Genomic DNA, 21891 nt, shown 5'->3' with positions numbered 1-21891 from the left:
ATCTGCATTTGATATATATTTAATGAATATTCAAATCTTGAAAAACGATGAACCTCTGACTCAGATATAGGAATGATACAATGAGTCAAAGACGACAAAGAATAGTGTTCTGGTGTAGTTATGTCAAGTATTGCATTGATTTCTTTTAATTGGCACTCATTTTTTCATTTGTACCTTGAAGAAGAGCTCAGAACTGAAACATCGGAAATATATCTTTACCTTCTATGGATGCTGTGAGACTGGCTGAGTTCCTCCCGCATTTTTGTGTTTTGACAATGGCATATTGCCCAAGGACTTGACAATTTTATTCCTGGCACAACATTCCATATGATAGAACTTACAAATACAAAGCCAATCACATTAAAGAATTTTGCTTTAAACCAAAGGCAACTCTCTCCAAATGAAATGGAGACTGAATTACATATTTAGAGATGGTAGAAACAAATGGTTGCTGAATTAAAGAATTTTTTCTATTCCTTGAAAATCATTTAAAATATGAATGTGATTTATTTAAACAACTGAGCAGTAGTTGCAATTGCTTCTGCCTGATCTGAATGCATTAACAGCATGCATACAAGTTTGGACTAACTGTATTTGCATTCAGAAAATAGTGCATTAAACAGGTGTAAGGGAGGAGATGATACAAAGCCAGGAAACAGATTGCAAAGAGTGCACCTTTTCCCAGAGATAAACTGGTAAGCTAGATTTACACAATCTCCTTTCCTTCGATGATATCATGAACCAGTGTGCAGTTGCAACCACAAAGCCAGGAAGGGGTGAGGCAAGACAACATTCTTCCAGAATTTTTAAAATATATCACAACTACCAAAGTTTTTTGGTGCCAAAAAGCTGTAGCCAATGAACAAGAGAAGAAAAAATATAAGAAGGGAAATTACAGAAAAGCACACTTGGTCAGCATGAAGCTAAAGGGCAGTGTGAAGTCAGGCCACAATGACAACTGGTTACTGTCAGTGTAGGAAGGTAGCTGCAGTAAATATATGAAAAGTTATATTTCATGCGATTGGCTTGGTATGTGAAAGCTTTACTATATTGAACTTTGTGTCAGGAATAAATTTGTGCAATGTAATTAGGAGCTTTACAGCACTATGCCCTTTCAAGAAAGGAAAATGCCCCAGACTGTAAAGGCAGAGGTTCTCCACCCTTAAACTTAGAGACACCTATCAGAATGCGCCAAAACCAACCCTTCTCAGGGAAAGATAATTGGCGGAGCGCTGTGCTCCGCCACCTGGCTTGAATGTACAGCTGCTGCAAGCGGCTGGTTAGGGGCAGGCTGATGATGCCGTCAGCCCACAGCCCATCTCCCCACTTACCCCTCTCCCTCCATGACCCCCTCAAGGCAGGGACGGCAGGCCATCAGGAGGTAGTGCAGGCTGGTGTGACAGCCTCACCGAGTCGCTTCAGCCTTCGGGGTCGCTCTCTGTGGCTCAAAACATGGCAGAGCAATGGCTGTCTTCCCGATCCATAATCCCCCACGCAGCTGGTAAACACACAGCAGTTCCAGCAGCATGAGGGATTATTGGTAAGGAAGACTGTCATTGCTCTGCTGCATATTTATGATGGGTGGCACTATAGCACTACTCGCCCCGCCTCCATCGGATCCGGAGGGCACGACAAGTTGTCATTCAATATGAATGCAATGCAGGAGCAACCTTTTAGTGCTGCTCTATGTAAAGTACGTTTTAGGTTTTCCCTCCGCACTTTTAGCTGGCCTCCAGGCAGAATCCTGGCATGAAATGCCTACTATGTGTGTTCTCTCCTTCTTTGCCTGGCATTGAGATACAAAAGTAGTTTTGAACTATTGTTTACCAGGTACAGCCTATTAAACAGGACAAGTCTAAACTTTGATCACTGCAGATAAGGTGGCGAAAGAGTGAAAATACAGCAATGCTGGAAGAACTCAGGAAGTCTTAGGAGTGTTCATAGGAGGCAAAGTCAAATATCCAATGTTTTGGGCCTGAGCCCAGTTGATATCCCATGCCGACCTATCTATCCATGGTCTCATGCACGGCCAGATTGAGATCATACGTATATTGGAGGAATAACACATCATACTCTGTCTGGGCACCTCCAACCAGATAGCATTAACACCGTCCAGCTTCCATTAGCCCCCCTCCACCCCCTGCCCACCTATTCCGAATACTCCTATCCTCGAGCTCTGTCTCTCTCTTTCCTTTTCCCAGTTTTCTTTCCCTCAGATCTGCATTCACAGAGCAATCCCCTCCCCTGATCAATTTTCACCTGTTTCTATTGGTCTGTGCTCGTCCCCTGCCCTTTCTTTCCTTGCTTTGCCCCGAGCCTTTTAATTCAGGCACCTGCTTGCTTTTTACTCATACCTTGAAGAAGGTCTCAGGGCCAAAATACAGGTTATGTGTTTTAAGACCTCTGCTCTTTATGATCTTTAGAGGGATGGGTTAGTCAGACATGAAGTTTGAAGGTGTAGTACAGGATTGTCATGGATGACAACGCAATACAGACAGGATGCAGGATTGGGAGGAGAAATAGGAGGAGGTGTTCAATCTGGAAAAGTGTGAAGTGATGTACTTTGGAAGATTGACACCAAAGGCCGGGTACAAGGTTGATGGCAAAATTCTTCCCAGCATGGAGGAACAGAGGATCTTGGGCTCAAAGTCCATAGATCTCTCAAAGTTATCATGCAGGATGATAGAGTGATTAAGGTGTATGCTGTTTTGGCCTTCATTGGTTGGGGGACTGAGTTGAAGAGCTGCGAGGCAATGTTGTAGCTCCATTAAACTCTGATAAGACCACCTGCTGATTTGTATTGTGTTCAGTTCTGGTGACCTCATTATATAAAGCATGGAGAAGTTTCAGGGGGAATCACGTGATGGAGTAGTGGCCGGTCAGGGAACTCCAGCCCTCTCCAGAAAAGTTAAAAAAAGATAGAGAAAAAACAAAGGCACAAACTTAAAAACCAAAACAAAGTGAAAGTAAAAGTGTGAAGACAATGGCTGCGAAGAAAGAAAAACCAAAAACAACGGGAAGAAAAGAAGAAGGAAAGACGTCGGAAGAAGAAGGTGAAGGCCTTACCTGTCCGAAGAGGCCCGCCGCGGAGAGAGAAGCCCGCTCCCACAGGTCAGTGAAGGTCCCGGGCTCGGGACTACAAAAATGGCTCGCAGAGCCGAGTAAAAGTGCGCAACCGCGCATGAAAAAGAACACACTGACGGGAGGGGGGAACAGCTGCGGAGTCGATCTCCACAGCTGAGAGAGACACCTGCAGCACAGCAGCAGGTGCAGAACACAGACAATAACGACAACAAGAAAGAAGAGGGTAAAAAGAAAACAAGGAAACAACAGATGGTCAATCCAGAGGAAGAAGAAGAAGAAGAACAGAAAGAAGTGGAAGAAGAAGAGAAAGGCAAGACAATGGATGTATCTTTTTTTAAAGAATATATGGAATCAGTGAAAGAATGGCAATTACAAGAATTTGATGAGATAAAAAGAAGAATTAAGAACGCAGAAGAAAGAATGAATAAAATGGAAGTGGCCATATCAGAATTGGCAAAAAGAGTGGAAAATATGGAAAAATGAGAAACATTTGTAGATATGGAAGTAAAAGACTTAAAAGAGAAATTAGAAGAATCTAATAAAAAAGCTAAAGAAGCACAGGAGCTGTTAGCTCAGAAGATAGATATGATAGAAAACTATAATAGAAGAAATAATATAAAGATAGTGGGCCTTAAGGAAGATGAAGAAGGCAAGAATATGAGAGAATTTATAAAAGATTGGATCCCCAGGGTCCTGGGAAGACCAGAATTACAGGAAGAAATGGAAATCGAGAGGGCACATAGAACTTTAGCCCCAAAACCACAACCGCAGCAAAAACCAAGATCCATTTTAGTAAAATTCTTAAGATAGACAACAAGAGAAAATATATTGGAGAAAGCAATGAAGAAAGTAAGAGAGGACAAAAAGCCACTGGAATATAAGGGTCAAAAAATTTTTTTTCTATCCAGACATAAGTTTTGAACTCCTGAAGAAGAGGAAGGAGTTCAATACAGCGAAAACAATCTTATGGAAAAAAGGATATAAATTTATGTTAAGGTACCCAGCGGTACTTAAAATAATTATTCCAGGGCAACAAAACAGACTATTCTCGGATCCAGAGGAAGCAAGGAAATTTGCAGAACAACTACAAAACAAGCAGAGAGATGAAGACATGTAATAAGAGTAAAAATGACCACGATCTATATGTTTGTGTGTAAAGGGGTATATGTGTGTATATGTATAATGTGCATACATGAATGTATCTGTATTTAGAGGAAAATATATAGAGTATAGACAAGAATTAATAAGGGAGGGAAATGGAATAGAGGGAATAAGGAGGGAATTAAAAGAGTGACCTTTGTTACATATGAAAATTGAAATCTTTTCTGGGGGGGGCTGGGTGGGGAGGAGTTACGGTCACTGCAAAATCAGCTGACGTTTGCGAGTGAATTCGCAAATCCAAATGGAGAGGGGAGATGTGGTTGTCCGACAAGAGATAAAGGACAACTCAGGAGGGGGAGGGGAGATTGGGGCTAAAGAAGTTTTAAATAGGAGAATAGTGAAAATGTTTGATGTTTTAGAAATGTTGTCTTATAAAGTGTTCAAAACAAGAAAGCAGAAATGGATAAGAAGGAAAGGTAATGATGGAGAAACAGAAAGGGAAGATAAACAAAGTATAAAATGGCTACGCTGAACTATATGACTTTAAATATTAACGGAATACATAACCAAATTAAAAGGAAGAAACTGCTAAATTTACTGAAAAAAGAAAAAATTGATATAGCATTTGTGCAAGAAACACATTTAACTGAATTGGAGCACAAGAAATTAAAGAGAGATTGGGTAGGACACGTAACAGCAGCGTCGTATAATTCAAAAGCAAGAGGGGTAGCTATATTAATTAGTAAAAATGTGCCAATTAAAATAGAAGAGGAAATAATAGATCCAGCAGGGAGATATGTAATGATAAAATGTCAGATATATTCAGAGTTTTGGAATCTACTCAATGTATATTCACCTAACGAAGAAGATCAAAAGTTTATGCAAGATATTTTTTTGAAGATAGCAGATACGCAAGGGAACATATTAATAGGAGGTGATTTCAACCTGAATTTGAATTCAAATATGGACAAAACTGGGAAAAAAATTAACAGAAAGAACAAAGTAACCAAATTTATAATTAAATCGATGGAAGAAATGCAACTTTTGGATATATGGAGGAAACAACACCCAAAGGAAAAGGAATATTCATATTACTCGGCTAGACATAAAACATACTCAAGAATAGACCTATTTTTGTTATCAGCTCGTATGCAAGATAGAGTAAGTAAAACAGAATATAAAGCTAGAATATTATCGGAGAATTCACCCTTAATATTGACAATAAAGTTAGAGGACATCCCTCCAAGAATGTATAGATGGAGATTAAACCCCATGTTACTTAAAAGGCAGGATTTTAGAGAATTTATTGAAAGACAAATTAAAATGTATTTTGAAATAAATACGAAATCAGTGAAAGATAAGTTTATACTATGGGATGCAATGAAAGCATTTATTAGAGGGCAAATAATAAGTTATGTAACCAAGATGAAAAAGGACTATAATCAGGAAACAGAGCAGTTGGAAAGGGAAATAGTAAATATAGAAAAAGAATTAGCAATGAAGGAAGATACAACTAAAAGAAGAGAATTGGCAGATAAAAAATTAAAATATGAAACACTACAAACATATAAGGTGGAGAAGAACATAATGAAGACAAAACAGAAATATTATGAACTAGGTGAAAAAATGCACAAAATTCTAGCATGGCAGCTTAAGACAGAACAAGCTAAGAAAATGGTATTGGCATCAAGGAAAAAAGACAAACAAATTACATATAATCCAAAAGAAATGAAGGAAAACTTTAGAGAATTCTATGAACAATTATACAGAACTGAAAACGAAAGGAAAGAAGGGAAAATAGATGAATTTCTAACTAAAATTGAACTACCAAAACTACAAATAGAGGAACAAAATAAATTAACAGAGCCATTTGGAATAGTAGAAATACAAGAGATAATAAAAAAATTACCAAATAATAAGACACCAGGAGAGGATGGATTCCCAATAGAATTCTATAAAACATTTAAAGATTTATTAATTCCGCCCCTCCTAGAAGTAATCAACCAGATTGATAAAACACAAAGCTTACCAGATTCATGTAAAACAGCAATAATTACAGTAATATTAAAGCAAGGGAAAGATCCACTCACACCAGCGTCATATAGACCAATATCTTTACTTAACACAGATTATAAGATAATAGTTAAACTATTAGCAAACAGATTAGCAGAGTATGTACCGAAAATGGTAAATCTAGACCAAACTGGATTTATCAAAAAAAGACGCACAACAGACAATATTTGTAAATTTATTAACTTAATTCATGCAGTAGAAGGGAATAAAGCGCCAACAGTAGCAGTTGCTTTAGACGCAGAAAAGGCCTTTGACAGAGTAGAATGGAATTATTTGTTCAAAGTATTGCAAAAATTCAGTTTACCGGAGAAGTATATTAATTGGATTAAAGCATTATATAAGGGACCATTGGCGAAAGTGACAGTAAATGGGCATGTATCAGAGCAATTTAACTTAAGCAGGTCAACACGGCAGGGATGCCCACTATCACCTTTAATGTTCGCGTTAGCTATAGAACCACTAGCAGAATTGATAAGAACAGAAAATAATATAAAAGGGATAAAAATAAAAGACAAGGAATATAAAATCAGTTTATTTGCGGATGATGTTATAGTATACTTAACAGAACCAGAACTATCAATAAAAGAATTATATAAGAAATTGAAGGAATATGGAGAAGTGTCGGGGTACAAGATCAACGTAAATAAAAGTGAAGCAATGCCTATGAATAATGCGGATTTCTCAAAATTTAAGAAGGAATCACCATTTAGATGGCAAATGCAAGCAATAAGATACCTAGGTGTACAAATAAATAAAAACCTCGGCCAACTATATAAACTCAATTATTATCCACTAATGAAAAAATTACAGGACGATTTAGAGCACTGGAAAGATTTACCACTAACACTAATAGGAAGGATAAACTGTATTAAAATGAACATTTTTCCAAGGATATTATACCTATTTCAGGCATTGCCAATACAACTGACAGAGAAATTCTTCAAGGAGTTAAAGAAAATAATAAGGAAATTTTTATGGAAAGGGGGGAAACAGAGGATAGCACTAGATAAATTAACAGAATGGTATAAACAAGGAGGCTTACAACTGCCAAACTTTAAAAATTATTATAGAGCCGCACAATTAAGATACCTATCAGATTTTTATCAAACAAGGGAAAAGCCAGATTGGACCAGATTAGAATTAGATAAAATAGGGGAAAAGATACCTGAACACATATTATATAAATGAGATGAAAAATTGGTACAACATAGAAATTCTCCAGTATTACATCATCTACTCAATATTTGGAAGAAGATTCATGTAGAAAGAAATAAAACAAATTATCAATTACCAAAACTAATATTGACGCAAAACAAGTTACTCCCTTTTACAATAGATAACCTTTCCTTTAGAGAATGGGAGAAAAAAGGGATTAAAAGAATAGAAAATTGTTTTTCAGGAAATAGATTATTATCCTTTGAACAAATGAAAGATAAATACAATATAACTCAAGATACAGCGCTGGCATATTACCAATTGAGATCCTACTTGAAGGATAAATTAGGAAGGAGTCTGAGTTTGCCAGAGGGAAGTAACTTTGAATATGTGATTACAGATACAATGATAATTAAAAGATTTATAACAAAAATGTATATTAAACTGTAAGAAAAGGAGAATGAGGAAACAAATGGTAAAACTAAACAAAAATGGGAACAAGATTTAAATATAAAGATAAAAAAGGAAACATGGGAGAAGTTATGTTCTGGAACGATGAGAAATACAATAAATACGAGGTTACGTATGATACAATATAACTGGATACACAGGCTATACATTACACCTCAAAAGTTAAATAAATGGGACCCAACAGTATCTGATAGATGTTTTTGATGTAAAAAAGAAATGGGAACAACAATTCATGCAATCTGGACATGTGAGAAAGTAGAAAAATTTTGGGAAGATCTAAATCAGATATTAAATAAAATAACAGAAAACAATATACCAAAGAATCCAGAGATCTTCCTCCTAAGTAACATAAAAAACAAAGAATTTGGAATTGATTTGGAGCATGCACAAAAAAGATTTGTAAAGATAGCTCTAGCCATAGCAAAAAAATGTATTATGTCAACCTGGAAATTGGAAGATAATTTGAAAATACAACAATGGTATATAGAAATGAATAAATGTATTCCATTAGAAAAAATAACATATAGTTTAAGAAATAATATTGAAATATTTGAACAAATATGGGAGCCTTACATGAAACATAATAGCGAAAACCTTCCGGGGACAATCACTACCTAAATTAACGGAAGGAGAAGGAAATGAAAAGAATGGACTCAGTGGAATTTCTTGTGTATTTTTGTTGAATGACAACATTGTTTGACTGGTTTGATGTATCCTAGATTTTGTGCTTTGGATGGACGGGAGGGGGGAGGTGGGGAGGGTGGGATGGGAGGGGGGGGAGAAAATGGCACTGTATATGTGTGAAATTGAAAAAGTGTGTATCATGGTTAATGTGATTTATGGTGTGAAAAATAAAAAAATTTAAAAAAAAAGCATGTAGTAGTTTTAGAAAGAGTCCAGATGAAATTTACCAGGATGCTTCCTAATTTGGAGAACATGACATGAGGAAAGATTGAACAAGTGGGTTTTCTCCAGGGTCTCCGGTTTCCTCCCACCCTTCAAAAACATACCAGGGTTTAGATTAATTGGGTGTAATTTGGGCAGCACTGACTCGTAGGACCAAATTGGCCTGTTGCAATGCTGTATGTCTAATTTTTTTTTAATTAATTTAAAAGCAGGAGCTTTTATCCTTAGAGCAATGGAGACTGATGAGCAACTTAATAGAACCATAAGATTGAGGGGCATAAATAGAATGGACAGCCACAACTTTTTTTCCGGGTTGCAATGGCCAATACCAGAGCACATCAGTTTGAATGAAGGAAAGTTTTTGGGAGATGTCAGAGGTAGTTTATTTTTTTTTTAAAAACAGGGTGGTGAAAAACCTGGAATGTACTATTGGAGCTAGTGCATTAGGTTGATACATTAGGGACGTTTAAGCACTCTTCAATAGGCACGTGGATTTAAGAAAAATAAAGGGTTATGGACCAAGGGAGGGAAGACATATTGATCATGGAGTAGGTTAATATGGATCAGAAGAACAACATTGTGGACTGAAGGGCCTGTATGGTGCTGAACTGTACTGTTCTACATTCCATGTCTTTGACTTGAAGACAATTGCCACATGGTCAAGGTTCACCTTGAGCAGGTAATATCATCAAGACAGCCAACATCACAAAGGACCCCTGTCGCATTGCTTTTGTAGCAAGAAGTCCAGCACCTCTTAGTTCAAGAACAGTCCTTCACAATTGCTATAAGGCTCATGAAATTCTCCTTGCTACGCCAACCATAAACTACCACAGGGACCACAAAAAGACCAGTCTGCACAATTCCACTATTTACAGAACTTTTTTTTTCTTGCATTAACTGTAAATATTTATTATCTTTTATTTTTGCTATTCCTTTCTATGCTGTGCTAATTTAATGTATACTGTTGCAATCATTTTGGATTACAAAACTTTGGTTGCTGCAAGAACTTGAGTGCATTTGTACATTGTACCTTCATACATGACAAACTCATTAATATCTGATTACAGTTAATGAGTTTGTTAAACTAAGTAATAATTAAAGAATTAATCAGTTAATCAATTAATCAATTAATCCAGAATGGAGGACCATCGCCTTCCCAAGATCGTGTTCTATGGCGAGCTCTCCACTGGCCATCGAGACAGAGGTGCACCAAAGAAGAGGTACAAGGACTGCCTAAAGAAATCTCTTGGTGCCTGCCATATTGACCACCGCCAGTGGGCTGATCTCGCCTCAAACCGTGTATCTTGGCGCCTCACAGTTCGGCGGGCAGCAACCTCCTTTGAAGAAGACCGCAGAGCCCACCTCACTGACAAAAGGCAAAGGAGGAAAAACCCAACACCCAACCCCAACCCACCAATTTTCCCTTGCAACCGTGTCTGCCTGTCCCGCATCGGACTTGTCAGCCACAAACGAGCCTGCAGCTGACGTGGACATTACCCCTTCATAAATCTTCGTCCGCGAAGCCAAGCCAAAGGAAAAGGAAGGAATCAGTTTGTACCACAAAATGAAATCTTGAGTTGATTGAACTGATCAAGATTGATAAAGCAGTTAAAAGACAAATTCATTGTCTGGTGTGGTTTGTAATATGCTACATTTAATTATACTTTATTGGCAATAAAGCCTGAGGCAAATCAATCAAAGCATACAAAGAGAATGTTTAATTTTCAAAAAAAAGACATACAATTTAGAAGTTCTAAAAACAGCAACAGAACCAGGTTTTCACAAGAACAATTACCCTGTTCTGTCTCACTTTGTTTGCAATATAAAGGTTGCAACATTCTCCACATCACCTCCAACCCCCCCCCCCCCCTTAATTTAATCCTCAGGGTGTTTGATATCTGATACACTTAGATATCTACAGGGTACTGGAATGTTATAATCCAGTAAAATAACTATTCAAAGGCTCAACACAAATACTCGCCCTGCAATGTAAATACCTTAAGGAATACAATTTTCATCATTTGTGTGTAAAATTGGGATTAAAAAAAAACACTGTTTGAATGAGAAATGAATTGATAGCATCATGAATCTTAGCTGAAAATGTTCTCTTAAATATTCACTCAGAATACAATTAGACATCTTTTAAAAAAAAGGGTTCTTGTTTGAATACTGTCCTCTTCCTGCAGAGGTTGACACTTGCTCTCTGACATCTTTTCATACCCTTCTATGGTGAGCAATCCCTTCACAGCACAAGGATGATCCAAAACCCTCTGTTTCTTCTTGAACCAAGGCCTACCCAGTCCCTTTCCACAACTTTACTTTTTCAGGTGGTTGAACTTAAACGCTTCCACCAAGATCTATTGAATGAGAAGGTGAAGATGAACAATCGTCAGCTACAATTTGAAGACATTGATAATTGTATGAGTGCTGCTTCCTGTTCTCCCACAAGACTCAAAATATAATTACTTTTGGCACCAACTTCCATCCTGCTCTCATTTTTGCTATCTCAATTTCAGACAATGATCACTATTCACACATCAAGTCTATTGATTTCCAAAATGATCTCAACTGTACTCCTTTGATCCTGCTTACAGAAAGGATGCCATTCCATTCTCCCAACCATTTTTTCCCCACCTAAGCTACCAAAACTGTTCTATTTTTGCTCATTTGTTCTCAATCCACTATCGTTGCACCCAGAACATGGAGAGAATTGTGTTTGACCACACCATTCTCCCTACCACCCTCCTTTTTACATGGATCACTGTAATTTCCAATGCCAATCTGATTTCACAATAAGACACATCTTCCTCTTTGAGCTCCTTGCAGAAATCCAATAAGACCATTTCCTTCAGATCCCATTTAGGGCACAGGTGCAGACCCTCTGGACCATGGTGCTCATGATGACAAATAAATTTACTTATTTTTCAGGAATGTGGGCATCACTGGCAACGTCGGCATTTATTGCCCAACCCTGATCCCCCTTGAGAAGGTCCTAGTTACTAGTCTTTCATATCAGGTTCTCACATTGCCTTCCTCTACAAACCACACATGTTTATATCCTCCATTCCCAGGGACCTAAACACTCCTTCCAGGTGAAGCAACAAATCACCTTTTCCAATTTTATGTACCTCTTTTGGTGCTTACAATGTCATCTACACTACCTTGTAGCAAAGATTGGGAGTTAATGTTCCAACAAGCTCAGCCACAATCACATTAAATGACAAGACATGCTTGAGAGACCAAACAACCTTCTTCAGAAGGGGCTGCTACTGAACAATGAATGGTATGTTTGAGGAATTAAATACAAGGATGCTCAAAAAGCACAAATTGTTAGAATAACAAAAATGGGAATGGAGATGAAAATTGGAAAAAAGGGATAATGAAAAATAGGAAAACATTCCCAAATTCAAGGATTGAAAGAGATTCAAATGTGCTTAAAATGTGGTCAAACACATATCTAATGCTGAGAAAAAAAAATCAAGTTGACGTGAGATACAACTGTAGATGAATAAAAAAAATTAGTCATTAAATCTAATGAACAACTTTGTGCTTAATATGCCATTGGTTGTGCATTTTCATTAATTAGATTTCATGACATGGTATAAAGATTTCAAGACATGACAAATAATTACATTTTTAAACTAAGTTTGCACAATTCAGATTCTTTTTAATCACAAGATTCAAATCTCAGGGAGAAAAAAAAACATGCAAGTTAAAAATTACTGAACACTTCCTGCCTTTACAATCGAAGCTATTGTTAAATGATAAAGCTGCCAATTTTGATGTATTGCTTTGAGATAAAGTTGAATCTAAAAACACTTGTGCTTTTGAGTTGACCATTTTCCATGGAACTACCCACAAATCTTTTTTTAAAATCATTACATTTGACGTATGCTGGGCGGGATGGAAAACAAGTTTGTTTATATGGCCAGGAACACAAAGACTCATTTCAGATTAAACCAGCACCTGATGATTTCAATGAAGAGGTGTTGATGAGGTGTTGGTCAGACCACATTTAGAGTCCTTCCAGCAGTTTTGGGCCCCATACCTCGGGAAGGATGCACTGGTATCAGAGAGGGTCTGGAGGAGATTTAGAAGAATGATCCTGGGGAGGAGAGGGTTAACATATGAGGAGCATAGAGGTCTCAGAGCCTGTAGTCACTGGAGGTTAGAAGGAGGAGGGGAATCTCATTGAAGCATTCCAAATATTGAAAGGGCTGCATTGAGTGCACATGGAGAAGAGGCTTCCGACAGTATGGAGTCAAGGACTAGAGTGCTCAGCCTCTGAATAATAGGTCATCCCTTTAAAGCAGAGATTAGAAGTTTCTTCAGTCAGAGGGTTATGAAGCTATTAATATGTTGTCAGTTACATCTGTGGAGGCCAAGTCATTGGGTATATTTAATTTAGAAATAAAGTCTGGTAACCTACCATTCAAGCCAATGAGCCCATGCCGCCCAAAATCAAATGGTCACAGGGAGAAGACAAAATAGGGTTAAATGGAAAAATACATCATGTATGATTTGAACAGCAGAGCAGACTCAATGGGTTGAATAACAATTCTGCTCCTAAGACATGGCTATAAATGCAGAAGAGAGACACTGTATTTATTATAGGTCATTTAGTATACAGGAGATCCATCATGTTGATGTAGACACAAATCAAGTTCACATTGAGTGCTTGTAGGCTGAAATATTTTTTATTCAGCAAAAACTGACAAACTTGAGTTCTGAGATTCGCAACTACTCAACCTACATGCTATACAAATTCTTATACTTCAAATAATAAATATCACTATTTGGCCATTAACATAATACTTGCAATTTTGTATTGTATAAAAATATTTTTTTAAATGATAGCTGCAAGTCCAAAGTTCAATGTCTGCTCTTTTGCACCATTTCATTTAAAAATTATATTTGGTTTTGACTATCCTATTGCAATTCCATTAGTAGCAGTGACTCACAGGACACTTAATTCTTGTAGTTCAGATTTAGGAGATCCCTCAGCCTGCTGTGCTATTGCCAGCACATATACAGTGACCTCCATAATGTTTTGGATAAAGACACATTTTTCCTTTATTTTAGACTATGCTTTTAAACTTGTAATCAAACAATTCACATGTTTTTCACATGTGCACATTCCATATTTTAGTCAAGGTTATTTGTAGACATTTTGGTTTGATCATGTAAAACCTTTTATAGAGTCCCCTCATTTCAGGGCACCATAGCATTTGGGACATAGCAACAGTATGTACTGTACATTAAAGTAATCATGTTTAGTACCTTGTTGCATATACCTTGAAGTCTGTGATCACAGACATCACCAGATGCAGAGCATCTTTTCTGGTGATGCTCTGCCAGGCCTCGACTGTAGCCATCTTCAATTCCTGCTTGCTTCAGGGGCTGGTTCCCTTAATCTTTCTCTTCAGCAGATAGAAGGCATGCTCAAATGGATTTAGATCTGGTGACTAACTTGGCCATTCAAGAATTTTCCAGTTTTTAGCTTTGAAAAACTCCTTTGTTACTTTAGCACAATGTTTGGGATCTCTGTCTTGCTGTAGGATGAAACCGTCCAATTAGTTTGGAGACATTCACTTGAACTTGAGCAGATATTTCTGTGCACCTCAGAATTCATTTTGTTACTACCATCAACAGATATAACTGTTGATATCTTCAATGGAGAAGAGTGTGCCAGTACCTGTACAGCCATACATGCCTAGGCCAGAACACACCCACCACCACGTTTCACATGCTTTAGATCTTGGGCAGTCCCTTTACGCCTCCACACTTTGCTCTTGCTATCACTTTGATACAGGTTACATCTGTCCACAAGACCCTTTTCCAGAATTCTGTAGGCTCTTTTAAACACTTTTTGGCAAACTGTAATCTGGCCATCCTGTTTCTCTGGCTAACTAATAGTTTACATCCTGCACTGACTGTAGTCTCTGAATTTCTGTTCATGAAGTCACCTGCGAATAGTAGTCAGTTTTTTGTTTAATTACACAGCCGCTGCATTCCAGGAAATTATTGCCATTTTCCCAGAATTCATGATGTGTAAAAAGGTCAGAACAGGAATGAGCATGCCATTCCCGCTCCGACATTTTAACTCCTAGATCCCTAGTAAATTTCCCAAAACACCTGGAGTCTAAAGATAACTGCAAGCATTCCATGAACAATGGTCTAATGAATAGCATGCAACTGATGACATGCATTGCACGTCTCACCTTTATAATTACCATATTTTCGGTATGCTGTCTAAACTCATGTCAGGAAACGGAGATTTCAAGTTTTAATCATTCATGTGTGAATGTCGAGACGTCAGACATTCTTCAGACCAGTAAAATCATCCAAGTTCTATCTAAAAAAACATAATTGACACATTCACACCTGCCTCCTGAGGAGTATTTCTAATCGGTCAGACAAGCATTTGGGGATTTTTCTTCATTATGATAATTTCTGTCATCAGCAGTGGAGATCTTTCTTGCAATACCAGTCCTTTTGCAGTTACTGAGCTCACCAGTATGGTCTTTCTTCTTAGTGATGTTCCAAACAGTCCTATAAGTTTGGGCGACATCTCTTACTGTTTTATTCTTGTTTTTCAGCTTCTTAATGGTTTATTTGACTTTCACTGTCACAATTCTGGTCCTCGTTTAAAAAAAAAACGATGGCAGCTACCGACTCCAAAGGTATACCTGCATATCTCTCTCTCTCTCTCTCTCTGCCTTGCCATTCAGGCATGAGCAAGCATGTCTCTCCATCCATCACAGTCTCCGACCCTCTGCATTGTACTTGTTGCCTCCCATTTCTAAACACCAACGTTAATCCATCTATCATTTTCATTCTCTGTCTGCCCTTGCTTCTTTTTCCTTCCAGCTTTCCATTGTAACTAAATTAAGTCATTAAACGTACCTGAGTAATCACAAACACCTGTGAAGCCAAATGTCCCAAACAATATGGTGCCCTGAAATGTAGGAACTATATATAAAAAGCACTGTCATTTCTATATGTTCAAACCAAAATGTGAACAAATAACACTGAATAAAATCTGAAATGTGCACTTTAATCATGTGAATTGCTTGACAGAAAATTTAAAATTGTGGAGCATAGGGACAAATAAAGGAAAAATTAGTATGGAGGGCACTGTACCTGTAATTGACTCTACTTGCCCAAATACATATCCAACAATTTCTGAAAATTTCCACCGAAAGACATTTCTATCAGCCTTTCACGTCATAAACTGAGAAAGTTATACAATCCTCTTTGAAATGAAGTCTCAGTTCCTCTTTTTTTTGCCAATACGTCTACAATCTTCTGACTTCAAGCTACTAAACATAAAAAGATCTATTTACCACACCTGCAAGTAACCTCCCACTTCAAAAGAAAACCAATTCATTTCCACAGAGCCAAGCAAGGGCCTTGCCTGCAAACACTATCACAATCTTTAAACTACATTGTTCTTTCCCCTCCTCTCCTCTGAGATTGTGGAGTCAGATCACGAATGCAGAGGTACAGAAAATAAAAAAGTTACATGTTGCAGTTGAAAATCTGAAAAAAGAGAAATTGCTGGAAATACAGTACTCAGTTCAGACACCATGCTGCAAGAGTGAGCACATCAGGCTGTTGATCTTCCACAAAAAGTCAAATGCTCCTTAACTTGTTCATTATTTTCAGATATTAAGCATGAAATCAAGATTGACACTTTTCAGTAAAACAAATGCTGTCTTTGGCTGAGATGGCAATCAGTTTCTTCTTTGCCAACTATATCGGAATAACTTTTATCAGGAGTGGAGGCTCCACTCCCATTCCAAAAGAGTTCTGTAGTGGCTGATTAGCAAATGTAGGGCATACAGACAATCACAGGTGTAGCAGATGGTCTTTGACCGTTTGACCATGTTGGCAGGCAGTTTGAAAGGGGCACCATTCATCCATTGCTTATGCTGGACTTTGGCAAATTGCAACACATGGATTTGAGGTTTTCTTCAATGCTTCTTCTCCATTCAGAATTATATTTCCTACTATCAAAAACAGCAATCCAGCTCATGCCTGCTCACAGGTCAATCCCATTTCTTCACTAATTTTCACTGTAATTCATTCCCCGCACATTTCCATCAATTTTACCAGCTACCTATGTGTACTACAGGAAATACAGAGTGACAAATAAGCCTTTCAACCTACTTCCCTTTTGGATATGGGAGAAAACCAAAGTACCCAAGGGTCACAGGAATAATGTGCAGTATCAGACAGACAGACTGAATCCAGGTCTCTACAACAAAGAGGGAGTAGTTCTGATTGCCATTCAACTGTTTAAGATATTGGGCCAAGAATATTAAAGTAGGTAATGATGTTACACTTTATCCAGGAGACTTTGAGAACATCTCGTAATTTGCTGTTGTAATGGAACTTGAAGAAGAGACCTTTCTTCTTATGGAGTCTGGTGTCTGAAACGCAAACCAAGGTCTTAATGCTGGAGTTGTTGGGGAGGATGACGTTCATTTGTTTGTCCTGCCAATTGGCCTGAAGAATTATGCAGGGATATTAGCGATATCTCTCAATGCTTGAGTGGTTTCCCATGAGTACGTGACGACAAGGATCCCTGTTCCCAATTAGATATGAGCTTTGTACTGGGTTTGAAGTATTAATCTTCAAATATTCTCTCCCTCAGATAGCCAAAGATTGTGTTGGTGCCCTGAAAATAACAGTGCAGTTCGTCATTGATGGCTGCATTCATTGAGAGGTATTGGAAGCTGTCTACATTTTTGAGGACAGGGAGGATAGTAGCTGAGATTTGTTCCGTGACGATTAAAGCATGTCTCTACCATGTTTTTGCACATGTGATTTTGAGCACATCAGCTGAATGCACTTTCATCTTTCTCAGTCTGGCCCACAAAAGTGGGAGCCAGACATGTTTATGATCTCAAAGACAACACAAAAGTTCCCAAAAGGAGCCAACGTTCACTGCATCTGGTCAGCCTTGAGTTCCACCACATCTGAACTGGTGTGTGAGAATGACCAGGTGATATATGAATGAATTTTAGAATTTAACTATGCAAAACGGTAACAGGCCCTTCTGGCCTAAAAAGCCCTGTCTCGCCCAATTACACCTAATTTACTTACAACCTTCATACATTTAAAGGGTGAGAGGAAACTGGACCACCTGGACAAAGGCCATGCAGGCACAGGGAGAACAAACTCACTCCTTACAGACAGCACCAGATTCGAACCCGGGTCACTGGTGCTGTAAGAACAAACTGCATTTCACTTCAGGAGAAACAGAACAGTTCTACAGTCACCTTAAGACCAACCTCTACAAAAGAATCCAGCAATTCCCTGATAACAATGACATCCAAATTCCACAGCTCCATCTATAATAGCAATTTTTGGCCCTAAAGCTCAAAAAGCCTAATCAAGGAGCCAAGGGATGAACTAACTAAGAGTTAGTACTTGTTGAAAGGAACAATTAAAGAATTAAATAATTACTCCATCCTTGACATGAACACCTCCATTCTGTTCCACACCCAACAACCAGTTCAGTCTTACTACCACCAGTAACTGACAAGATGACAAAATTACCCAAACAAAAATAAAACTGTAGCTGCTACAGAAGGAACTCACAACTGACACCATCAGAGACAGACATCATCAAGTCATCCTCAGCTGCCAAGGAGTTGCTCCCCAAATCACTCTGGACTTCATCCATCAAGAGGATCATGGAGCATGATCTTCACCAAGTTTCAATACAAAAATGTAGGGAAGAATTTCAATCCCTATTATCAAGTGGATAACACAAGATAATCATATGTGATGGAATTTTTGGGAGATAAATTGGTAAAATTAGAGTAGGTTACAGACACAAACTTTAAAACAGATCTTATTTGAAATACTGAAGAATTCATATACAGTGACTTTACAGAAACTATGGAGAATGCTATGCACGTTTCACAGTAAGTGGTAATTGAAATGATGTCATGAAATGAATAGGCTATTGTTTTGGAAGAACAACCAGAGTCAGGTTGTCTGTGTTGGATCTTTTTGCAAGGCTTTTGACCGCTCTGCAAAGTGCTCACTCAGAGGTCATTGAGAGGTTTGTTTACCTAAAACAACAGATGGACTATAAGACTGACTCCTATTGTTTGCTGGAGAAGGAGGAGGTTTTTGCAAGAGAATGACATGTGGCTGGCAGTTGGAATCTCAAAGAGAGGGAGAGACTGGACAGTGTCAGCCACAAGAAGCTTGTTGGAACTGAAACAGAAGCTCCTGAGTGGCGAATGGCTGGAAGTGCTATCTGTCTGATGTTTCTCTTGGAACAAGTGGAACAGAAAGGAACTCTGTGATAACCTGAAAGAAAGAAGTTATCATCTGGAGAGTCCTGATGGGGCAAGTTTCATCAGCAAGACTTTGATGTGACTAATGGTGGTACCTCAGTTGTGGAAATCCTGGAACAACATATCTCTCTCTCTGTAAATCTACAAAAACCTTCCTGAGGGGTAAACATTTACTTTTCGAGTACCAAAGCCTGGAATTCTGTGCACAGTATAAGAATTGCCTGCAACCAGTGAACTTGGAAGAATGAGAAGTGAGATTGAACTGTGAACCAAAGAACTTTTCTTAAATTTACACACAAATTACATACATGTGCACTTAGAATTAGAAGGGGGCTAAGTTGGGTAGTTAAAGTTTGATTCTGTTTTCATGTTTAAAGATAATTAAAAACAACTTTCGTTTAAGTAACCATTTATCGTGGTGAATATCTATTGCTGCTGGGTTTTGGGGTCTTTTGGGTTCATAACACATTTAAGAATGCACATAACAAAATTGCCCCAAGGAAGAATTACTCTTTCAACATCATCATTTCTCCATATGGACAATGTTTGGACTGCTACATTAGCCTCTGCTTTGGAATTTCTAGAATCTTCATTGGCAATTCTCTAACTCTTCTAGTTATTTGTAGCTCTGTTTTACGACTGGTCATGATAGCTCTAACTTTGGATCAAGCAAAGGCCCTTCAAAGGAGAAATTCTACCATCTTTTGAGGTCTGACCTCAACATAACTTGAGTTCCAACATCATCACAGGGCCAAATTCCTGGAACTAACTAACCAAGCTTCTAAAAGGACTAAAATAGTTCACCACAACCTCGTAATGGCAATTTGGGATGGGCAAAAAACTCTAACTTGACTATAATAGCCACATTTTTAAAAATGAAGAGACAATTAATTGATTTTTTAAAAAAACATATTTCATTGAAATACGTATTTTTCACTTTAATTCAATGGACGGGAAAACAATAAGGGGTAAATACATTTCAAGAAACAATTAAACTTTGGCTGAATCTGCAAGTCACCATTAAAAACAAAAGTTGATTAAGGGAAAAATTAAAGGTTCCACAGATCAATTATCACAAAGATGTAATGTTATCCTAAATGAGGATGGGAGTCTTGTCTCAGCCAAGCATAAATTGGAGAGAAAGTTGGAGAGAGTGGACACATTGATAGCATAAGATAGTGAAATGGATAAGAACCAGTATAAGAGACTGAATAATTTGAATTGGAGGTTTCCTTAGAGCAAGGAAAACAAAAAGTCAAGATTATTTTTTTTTAATAGAATGGAAACTCATAGAATTGATAGCACAAAAATAGACATTCGAATGACGATTGAAAAGTGATCAAGATTAGAAATCAAAAATGACAGGATTCTTAAATTTAAGAGATGGGTAAGGTTGAAAGGAGGCAGGGCAACACCGATAAGAGAGAATGATTTAAAGGAAGAAAATATATTAGCTCTGAAAAAAAAAGTTGAATCTGTTTGGGTGGAAACAGCAAGGGGAAGAAAGCACAGTGAAAATGGGCTTTTGGCTCCCAACCAATAGTGAGAATTAATAAATCAAAAGAGCATGAAGCAAGAATCAAAGATTTTAATCTGGATATAAACTGGGGACATTGACTGGATGGAATGCAAACCTCATGGTTTTCTGGATCAGTCTGTTGAAGAACCAAATTAAACACAGACTATTTAAGGACTAATAATGAGTAAAAGGGAAAGTTCAATTAATAATCTTCTCATTAAGGGAACTTTAAAGACTAATAAGATAGCAATGTTTCATATAAGATTGAGTATAATTTATTTCAATGGTAAAAAAGACACAAAGTCTAAACAAAACTACCAAAGGGTGAGGTACAAGTTGCCTAAAGACTGGAAAGCCACATAAAAAACTGACAATAAATAACCATCAACAAGACTACATAATTTACAACAATTATTTTTTAAGGACTTATCAACAAGAAAAGTGGTCTAATGGGATAAATGTAGTACAGATTAAAGGAAAAACGCACAAGTTCCCTAAAGACCAATGTCTGAAGATTTGAAGAACTTCAGAACCCTGGAAAGGAGGAATAAGAAATTCAAGAAGGTAAATTTAAAATTTTAATTTAAAAGGCAAAATAAGAAAATCTTGTGAAAGACATAAAAGCAGACTTAAGGCTTCTTTAAAGACATAGAAAGGAAAAGTTAATCAAAAAAGTTAACATTGGCACACTTTCAGAATGATACAAGAGATTATATAATGTAATAAGGAAACGGCAGAGAACTTGAACCAATATTTTGTGTCACCCTTCTGAGAGAAAAAATACACAAGACAATTCCAAGAAATGACAAGATACAACAGGGATCAAGAGAGTGAGGAGCTGAAAGAAATCAGCTCTCTTGCAATTAATTGACTGCAATGAAAATACACCAGATTAATTCCATGCCAGCTGGAAAATTTTGAAGTGCTTTTGTAAAATTCATAGAAAGGTACATCTGCCAAGTTCTTGTCAACCATTCACACCCAGACAATTTAAAAATCATTTCTTGATAAAGAGTGTATACAGAAATTATATTCTTTTGTCATTTAGGACTGAGATGAATTTTTTTTCATCCAGGGAACAGCATACCTTCAGTTATTTTCCTTCCCAAGAGACTTGGTTCCTGATTTGGACTACCTGAATGCAAAGGTTACTACAAGAAACTGGCACTGAGGAGGATCAGCCATGAACCTACAGAAGAGTTGGCACTCTTGCTTCCATTTCTAATGCTCAAACTTGAGACTGAGCTCTGATAGCTTTTAATC

General features: G+C 37.6%; 1 protein-coding gene across 2 annotated transcripts in view; it reads right to left on the bottom strand.

Annotated features, from left to right (window-relative positions):
* zdhhc14 (zinc finger DHHC-type palmitoyltransferase 14) overlaps window positions 1-21891 on the bottom strand; it is a 136482-nt gene that overhangs the window by 112414 nt on the left and 2177 nt on the right. The window lies entirely within an intron of this gene.

The sequence above is a fragment of the Narcine bancroftii genome, chromosome 4, assembly GCF_036971445.1.
Source record: "Narcine bancroftii isolate sNarBan1 chromosome 4, sNarBan1.hap1, whole genome shotgun sequence".
NCBI classification, from domain to species: domain Eukaryota; kingdom Metazoa; phylum Chordata; class Chondrichthyes; order Torpediniformes; family Narcinidae; genus Narcine; species Narcine bancroftii.
Note: the sequence above shows the minus strand (reverse complement) of the source record. Positions and strands in the feature narration are given on the sequence as shown.